Source organism: Halichoerus grypus, chromosome 6, assembly GCF_964656455.1.
Source record: "Halichoerus grypus chromosome 6, mHalGry1.hap1.1, whole genome shotgun sequence".
Lineage (NCBI taxonomy): Eukaryota > Metazoa > Chordata > Mammalia > Carnivora > Phocidae > Halichoerus > Halichoerus grypus.
The window spans coordinates 52,772,035-52,781,225 of NC_135717.1; the positions used below are offsets into that span (position 1 = coordinate 52,772,035).

The following is a 9,191-nucleotide window of genomic DNA, read 5'->3' on the forward strand; positions in this document are numbered from 1 at the left end:
ATTATTTGCTAATAAAATATTTCAACAAAAATTTTATCACAAGCATACCTTCTGTTAACTTTAATCAAACACTGGGAGCTGCATATTTTGTTCATTGCTTCAGGGGACATGCCACCTAACCAGACTGCAAAGAACATTATAAAGTCAAACCAGCCCCCGCAGACTTGCTGTCATCAGAAGTCTGACTTTTACTTTTCAGATTAAATAAATCTGCTAATACACTTCCTGGGAATACCATCTTCTGAATTCTGCTTCTAAGGTAAATAAACTCACCTTGAGTTTGCCTCTGTGATGAGATCAATCCTCCTGGCCTATGGCTTTTCTCTCTGATATTCTCTTGGTTTTATTCTCACCAGAAGTTCCTCAGAAGCAGAGAGTTCTGAAGGGTTTTACTCCCTGGAGCAATGAATCTCATTAAGATTCAGAAAGATTTTGGAAGGCCTTTTGTTAGATGTGGAAAGGAGAACCCACACCTCCATCCAGGCACATTCTGGGCAGAACAGCTTTGGGAAGAGAATGTACGGAAATTGAGGACCTAGGTCTTGATCTTCTCAAAATGGTCTGTGGCCCATACACCAGGCAAGATCCCGGGCACCCCCGTCTGAAGTTGTCTGGCCTAAGAAGCCTAAGGCAGGTGTAGATTTAGAGATGAGGGACAGGAAGAGGAACCAGCAGGGGAGGCTGAGAAGGAACAGCCAGTGGGTTAAAAGATTCAAAAGAGGAAGGTGAGTTCTTGGCAGAAGGAACCACATGCGTCTGGTCAACATCGGCACTCATTCTGAGGGATTTCTAAGAGTTTGGAAAGCGCTTCTTTTGGAGAGTCCCAAAGTGGCTGTGCTGAGGTCTCTTAGGTGAATTTGGCACAGGAAAGTGTGAGTGCCCTGGGCTGCTCCTTCTCCCTCACCGTCTATCAGACTTCTGTCTCTTCCATGTCTTAAACACCATCCACTGTAGTCCCTTTTTCCCTGAATGCATTTGCCCTGATAAAGGCTGTCATTTCACACCAACACTGGTTTTCCTGCCTCTACTCTCTTTTCTTTCTCTCTCTTATCCTGCAAACTGTTGTGGGAGTCACTGTTCTGCGTTGCAAATTTGATTGCGTCACACCACCACGCTCACCCCTCCAGGGGACTACCACTCCCTCTGCCAACAGAGCCAAGATTCTGTCCAGTTCTCTCTCAGTCATGGGCTTCCTGGACCCCTAGACTCCATCTCCAGACCCAGGGGACAGGTCTTGATTGGCCAGGCCAATTGAGTAAATCCTCTTGCTAATCATTGATTTGGGAGAGGACATAGGAACTTGAGGGGTGAAAGGAAGCTCACAGGAATGGAGGAGATTCTGGAACAGGATTCTTAGTTTTTTAAAAAGAGACACAAAGAGGGGCGCCTGGCTGGCTCAGTCAGAAGAGCATGCGACTCTTGATCTTGGGGTCGTGAGTTTGAGCCCCACATTATACGGTGTAGAGAATACTTAAGTAAAAAAACAAAACAAAACAAAACAAAAAGCCTTAAAAAAAAAAAAAGACACAAAGAAAGGATGAAAAGGAGGCCACTGCAGCCATTTTGTGATCATGAGCAACATGATGAGGACAGAATAGGAAACAGGTGAGAATAACCTGGGTCTTTGATGACACTGAGTATATCGTGCCCTTACTCTGGGTTTCCAGTTATATGAGTTAATCCAAATGGACTAAATTGTTACTGGTTGCCTCCAGAATCAACTTTTTCTGTTACTTGCCAGCAAAAGCACCTTGAGTGACTCACCACTGAATATTGAATAAATTCCAAATTCCTTTGCACAGCAAAAAAGTATTTTCATCATCTGCCCTGTTTTACCTCCCGGTCCCGACCACCCCCCCAACCCCGTCTTTCCCACGGTGCTCTGGCATATCACACCTTGGCCATGCCATGCGGAGTCTCCCTTTCTTCACAGCCTCTCTGGTGAGCGACCTCTCCTCCTTCCCCACCTGGCAAACTTTTTAATTTTTCAAGATTATTCTCAAGCACCCCCTTCTCTTCAACACCTGGCTTTCCTGACCTTTCCAGGTTAAAGACACTTTCTCTTCCTTGTGGCCCCACTTCCCCCTCTCTGCCCTTTGCCATCCCTTTTCCTTGTCCATACCTCAGTTTTAGGACCAGCCTCACCCCAAGCATTTAGATTTTTACACGGTTTCCCTCCCCCTTCTCCAGTAGACTCGGAGTTCCCTGAGAGCAAAGACCCCCTCTTCCTCAGTTCTGTTGCTCCCAGGGGTCACGACAGTGCCCAGGTCGGCATGGTCACCTGATACATATTTGTTGCAGAGGACTCATGTGGAAAACTTGGAAGAAAGCCAGAGAAACAGCAACAGCGTCCAGGCAAACCTGAGGGTTTGGACAGGAGAGACATGAACTCAGCACTATGGTAAAGCCCATTTCTAACATCAGCTGGGACTCAGGAGAAGCTAGTTTGTAGGGAGAGAGGACGAAGCAGCTGCTAGAGAAGGGGAGTCTTGGATTCCCTGAAGGACTATGTCCCTGGCCAGGAGGCCTGCAGTCCAACTCTCTAAATGTCATGGAGTGACCCAGGATCCCCATCATAAAGGTTCCCCTTGTGCTCAAATTGGTTCCTGCAACCAAGGTTTACTCAACTAAACACACACGCCCGGGGCGCCTGGGTGCCTCAGTCGTTAAGCGACTGCCTTCAGCTCAGGTCATGATCCCAAGGTCCTGGGATCAAGCCCCACATCGGGCTTCCTGCTCCACGGGAAGCCTGCTTCTCCCTCTCCCACCCACCCCCCCTGCTTATGTTCCCTCTCTCGCTGTGTCTCTCTCTGTAAAATAAATAAATAAAATCTTTTAAAAAATAAATAAACACACATGCCCAACTTAAACAGACTTTGGACTTAATGACTTGCTCTGTAATAGTATCTGCTATTTTCTGTAGGACAAAACAAAACAAAACAAAAAAAACACAACCTCAAACCTCTTTGCTTATCAGCCTGGTGAAATACATTGTGGTTTTCCATACCAAGAGTCATTTGCATGAACTTTTAAAAATTAATTTTTAATTACTGTAATATATGAATACATTCTCTTTATAGAAATTAAACAGTTATAGATGTTTTAAGGTAAAGTACTGTTAGGGGTTTTTAATTCTCCTTCCTTGGTTAACAATCAGTAAATTGCAGACACATGTATCAGCCCAGAGACAACCCATCCCCCACCCCCACCCTTTGAGCTCAGGGCTCTCATAGACCAGAGGTGAGTTCTTTGAAGTCAGAAAGCACGTCCTAATCATCTTTATGCGATTCACACACAGTGTATGCCTGCGCACACTGTTGATAATTGAATGAATGAATGAATGAATGAATAAGAAAGAAAAAGAAAGAAAGAAAGAAATCAGGGGATTGGACTACATGATCCTTAAGACCCTCTCTATTATGTCCTGTATATTCTGATTCTATAAACTATTCATTTGCCCACTATTTATCAGTGGATTACTGGACACCGTTTCTGTGCATACAATAGAATCCCTTTACAATACTGACTACCATAAGCATGATCAGTATCTATATTAAAGATTACTCTTACTGTCTGCCACTGTTACATTTCAAGAAATATAAGTTGAATTGTAGTATAACTGAAATTTTGGAAAAATTTAAAGTTCTTAATATTATATGAGATAAAATCATTCGCTAAAAACTTATAAATGATCTTTTAATGCGTTATTCCAATGACAAAGTGGCAAAGACTTTGCAGTCCAATTGCTGGGGTTCAAATCCTGGCCCCACCACTTGCTAGCTGTGTGACCTTAGGAATGTTACTTAACCTTTCTGTGCCTGAGTTGTCTCATTTGTAAAATGGGGATAGTGATTATGTTTAGACTGTAGAGTTGTTGCAAGAATTAAAAGCATCAGTATAGGAAACTTGGGTGGCTCAGTCAGCTAAGTGCCCAACTCTTGATTTCAGCTCAGGTCATGATCTCAAGGTCGTGAGATCAAGCCCAGCGTCAGGCTCTGCACTGGGCGTGGAGCCTGTTTATAAGATTCTCTTTCTCTCTGTCCCTCTGCCCCTCCCTCCGTGCTCTCTCTCTCTCTCTCTCTCTCTCTCATAAATAAATAAATAAATCTTGTTGTTGTTTTTTTTTTAAGCACCAATACAAGTTCAGGGCTTACAGCAGTGCTGAGTGCCCAGTAAGGCATAATACAGGTGTTAGCTGCTGCTTTGTTAAAGGAGAAATTGATATTATTCAAACATAATCAACTGCCAAGGCACCCCATACATGGTGCCAACTGACTACACAGGAACCTCAGGGGCTAACTTCCCTAGCAAATGCCTGGAGGGCCAGAAACACAACCCAAAAGGGCAGGGCGCCCATGCCCTGGGAGAAGAGAAAGACTCAGCAGTTGAACTGCTCAGCGGCTCACTCACTCTTCCTCCTACAGCAGTGACTCCAGCCAGCCCCTGTGTAAATGCCCTAGGACTAAGGAGCAGGCTGTTTGTTGTGACACACAGGCCACTTGCTGTGCACTCCCTCCCCTTTCCTGCCTCATGTCCCTGTCGCTCTTTCTGGTCTCCTGGGACTGCATTCCCCACTTAAGAGTTGGGACATCCGCGGGGCGCCTGGGTGGCTCAGTTGGTTAAGCGACTGCCTTCAGCTCAGGTCATGATCCTGGAGTCCCGGGATCGAGTCCCACATCGGGCTCCCTGCTCAGCAGGAAGTCTGCTTCCCCCTCTGATGCTCCCCCCTCTCATGCTCTCTCTGTCTCTATCTCATTCTCTCTCTCAAATAAATAAATAAAATCTTTAAAAAAAAAAAAAAAAAAAAAAAGAGTTGGGACATCCGCTTCTGCCTCCAGCCCCGATGTTTAAGGAATTGGGGCTAAGGTAGACATTTCCCATTGCATATCCTCCAAGCTTCACCAAGGAAAATAAAACAGAGCTCACGGTTTTCTTTGGAATTGTGAGTAAAGAGCATCCGCAAAGGGGCGCCTGCGTGGCTGAGTCGGTTAAGCGTCTGCCTTTGGCTCAGGTCATGATCCCAGGGTCTTGGGATCGAGTCCTGCATCGGGCTTCTTGCTCAGCAGGGAGCCTGCTTTCCCTCTGCCTGCCACTCCCCCTGCTTGTGCTCGCTCTGTCTTCCTGACAAATAAATAAATAAAATCTTAAAAAAAAAAAAAAAGCCTCAGCAGGTATTCTGAGTATGATGTGATAGAAAATGCCTGGACTGGGGATCAGAACTCCTGGATTTGCCAATGTCATCTTTTGCCCAAAACAACTAAATTCCTTTTCAGAGAGCGTATTACCATAAAATGGAGCAACATATATTCTTCCTCCCTACTTCACACTAATAATATGCGTTACTTATTTAGCACTTATTTAGTTCCTGCTGTACTATATGATCTGTTTTGATATCCCACCCACAAGCTGGATGCCTTTACTTCAGAAGACAGGCCTTATCACTCCCGGTTTTCAAATGAACACTGTAAGACCCAGAGAGGTTAAGTAATTCACCCAAGGTCACACAGCTCCTTAGCATCAGAGCCAGGAATTAAAGGCGGGTTTGTCTGACCTCCAAGCTCATCATCTTTGCACTGCTGTTCTGCTTGTCCAAGGAACAAAATGCATATAAAAAGATGCTAAACTCCATAATAATAACATACTAATAAATGCATAGTAAAATGTACTCTGGGAGGGGCGCCTGGGTGGCTCAGTCGTTAAGCGTCTGCCTTCAGCTCAGGTCATGATCCCAGGGTCCTGGGATCGAGCCCCGCATCGGGCTCCCTGCTCTGCGGGAAGATTGCTTCTCCCTCTCCCAGTCCCTCTGCTTGTGTTCCCTCTTTCGCTGTGTCTCTGTCAAATAAATAAAGTCTTTAAAAAAAAAAAAAATGTACTCTGGGAGTTGAAGACACTGCTAACCACATTTATTCTCATAAAGGCCACGTTGAATCATTTTGCTCTGGAAATAAGACACAAAAATCAGTAACATAGGGAGACAAAAGTTATTTCTATCCTATTGGTCAGTCCCTAGTCCTTCATTTTGCTAACAAGTATCTCCAGACCATCCTTGCCATAAGTTTTAAAATTGTCTCAGGCCACTAACGAAGATTGGCTCTGTCTAAGCTATAAGAGGTGTAAATTATACGAAGAAATACCAATGCTACCAAGAAATAAAGGAATCTGGATGCTGGAAAAATAAAGGCATATATTAAAACTATAATCGTGTTTGGAAGTGGGTTACCAAAGAGAACAGAAGCAAGGTTGAAGCTCCTGAAGCGTCATCGGCTGCTTGAAAGCTTCAAGGTGCGTGTTATGTGCTAAGTTGTTGCCCAAAATTCCTAACCCCCAGTAGCTCAGAATGTGACTGTATTTGGAGATAGGGCCATTAAAGAGGCAATTAGGGTTAAATAAGGTTATTGGGATGGGCCCTAATCCAGTGTGACTAGTGTCTTTGTAAGAAGAGGTCAGGACACAGACGCACGGAAGGAAGACCATGTGAGGTCAGAGGGAAGACGGCCAGCTAGAAGCCAAGGAGCGAGGCCTCGGAAGAAACAGCCCTACCTGCGCCTCGATCTCCAGAACTAGAAGGCTGTTACTAAGCTGCTCAGCTGGGGTATTCGTGATGGCAGCCCAAGCACACTAATACAGTGTGTGTGTCATGAACAAGGCCCATGGGCTCCATACTTTGTGACCACAGTCAAGAGTGAGAAATCCAGGGTCGCCTGGGTGGCTCAGTAGGTTAAGCGGCTGCATTCGGCTCAGGTCATGATCCCAGGGTCCTGGGACTGAGCCCGACGTCGGGCTCCTTCCTATGCAGGAAACTTGCTTCTCCCTCTCTCACTCCCCCCTGCTTGTGTTCCTTCTCTCGCTGTGTCTCTCTCTGTCAAATAAATAAATGAAATCTTAGGAGAAAAAAAGAAGAATATGTATTCTGTTGCTTTAGGATGGAATGTTCTGTATATATCTGTGAAGTCCATCTGGTCCAGTGTGTCATTCAAAGCCCTTATATCCTTGTAGATCTGCTTAGATGATCTGTCCAGTGCAGTGAGGGGAGGGTGTTAAAGTCCCCTACTATTATTATATTGTTGTTGATGTGTTTCTTTGATTTTGTTATTGATTGGCTTATATAATTGGCTGCTCCCATGTTAGGGGCATAGATATTTACAATTGTTAGATCTTGTTGTTGGATAAACCGTTTAATTATGAAGTGGCAGAGCCAGAATCCCGAAGCCCTCCACCTTCCTGTGAAACCCCCTCCCCCAAAGCATCCAAGAGGACCATCAGTGTTCAGGCGGGTGACAGCAGAATCCTCACACCAGTGTTTCATTTGCAAAGCATTCCTCCTTAGAGTCAACCAGAATTCCTGCCCGCTTTATTAGCATGGGGCCTTATGAGCACTAAACCCAGAAAACAGCTTTGTAACGTATCATCACCTCCTTCTTAAGGTGTTGATTTACTTGTCTCACCCTCTAGCTTCAATCTCGCTGCACTTATTTAGTTCACTAAATGGGTTTGTCACTGAGTCCTTGTGAAGTCATGGTTGACATTCAGTTGTCCTTTGAAGTATGAGCTAAGAATTTTACTTTGGTTAAAAATATCGAACACACACCACCTCACACCCATGAGGATAGGTACTGCCAAAAACAAACCAACCACAAAAACAAAATAACAAACGTTGGTGAGGATGTAGAGAAATGAGAACCTTCGTACACTGTTGGTGAGAACGCAAACTGGTACAGCCGCTCCTGAAAACAGTATGGAGGTTCCTCAAAAAATTAAAACTAGAAATACCATACGATCCGGCAACCCCATTTCTGGGTATATACCCCAGAGAATTGAAAGCAAGGTCTCCAGGGTTGCCTGGGTGGCTCCGTCGGTTGAGGGTCTGCCCTCAGCTCAGGCCATGATTTTGGGGTCCTGGGATCTCGCCCCCCCATCTGGCTCCCTGCTCAGCAGGGAGTCTGCTTCTGTCTCCCTCTGCTCCCCTCCCCTGCTTTTGCGAAGGGGGAGGTGGGCGGCCCTCCCCTCTCTCTCTCTCTCCCCCCCCTCAAAAAAAGAAAAACAACTAGGGGTGCCTGACTGTCTCAGTCCGTAGAGCATCAGACTCTTGATCTCAGGGTCGTGAGTTCGAGCCCCACATTGGGTATAGGATTACTTTAAAAAAAATAAATCTTAAAAAAATAAGGAATATCAAACTAACAATAAAAAAACGTTGAACTCAGCACAAACATTTTCTAGAGCTTCTGAGTTGTGAGCCAACTTCTCAGTCACAGTCACCAGCTTTTCCAGCCCCCCAGCCTATACGGAAGAGGTTTCATAAAGAGAGCAGTGGAATTAGAGGTGGTTGGAACACTCAGAAAAAAACATATCTGGGACCCGAAATAGGTGCCGAGGCTTGCGGGTTAAGTGTCTCAGTGTCCAAGAGGATGCTGTCTTATGTAGGAGGGACAGCTACAAAAGTGAGAAGTTTGGTGTTCACATCGAACAAGCCATAAGTAGCAAGTGTCTCGTGCGTGGGCATAGTGTGAGTGGCAGGGGCGGCGGGGAGGTGGGAGGAGGAAGAGACAGGGTTGTCAAGGGACCTACCGTTGCTGTTTGGGAAGGCAGAGTATTAACATGGACAAAATCGTGCTTTCAGGAAAAGTATCAAGTGCCAAGAGTCGGTCCCTGCCGAACCTCCGGGGGCTGGCGGGGGTGGGGGGTGTACAGGAGCTGAGTTGCAGGCCTTCCTTGGGTGAATAAGGAAAGACTGCCCAGGTGGAGTTGGTGTGAGCCATGGAGCGTTATTACTAGCAATGGCCTTGGGAAACGTGACCGTGTTGTTGACAGTAATTGTTCATTCAATCAGAAGCTGATTCAGTTAGAAGTTTTGCAACGTGGCTCAGTCTGTGGCTTACAAAGGGGGACCTCCCAGCAGATACCAGGAGCAAAGGTCTATTTATCCTAAGCTGTCAGCGTCCATCACCATAGAAGGGGATCCTTTCTATTCGCTTTGGTCTGCACTTTGAGTACCTCCTATAGTCCTTAGAGGTTAGTCTCTGGGCAAATAAACACTCTCCCAGGGTAAATCCCCTTTACACCCACTGTGAAACCAGGCTGTTCCTCATTCTGCCAAGATGCCATGTAGTCCCATGCCAGCTCTTCATTTTGCAGCTGACCTTCACTCCCAGCTTTCCCAGATGGGTCCACACGGACAAAACGAGCCATCCTAA

At 45.7% G+C, this 9,191-nt stretch overlaps 1 protein-coding gene across 1 annotated transcript in view; it reads right to left on the bottom strand.

Moving 5' to 3' along the window:
• Nucleotides 1-5,236, bottom strand: part of UCMA (upper zone of growth plate and cartilage matrix associated) — a 29,912-nt gene extending 24,676 nt beyond the window's left edge. Inside the window, exon 1 of the mRNA XM_078075154.1 lies at nucleotides 4,927-5,236. The gene's annotated coding sequence lies outside the window, so the exon portion shown is untranslated. The remainder of the gene's footprint in view (nucleotides 1-4,926) is intronic.
• Between the last annotated feature and the right edge of the window lie 3,955 nt (nucleotides 5,237-9,191).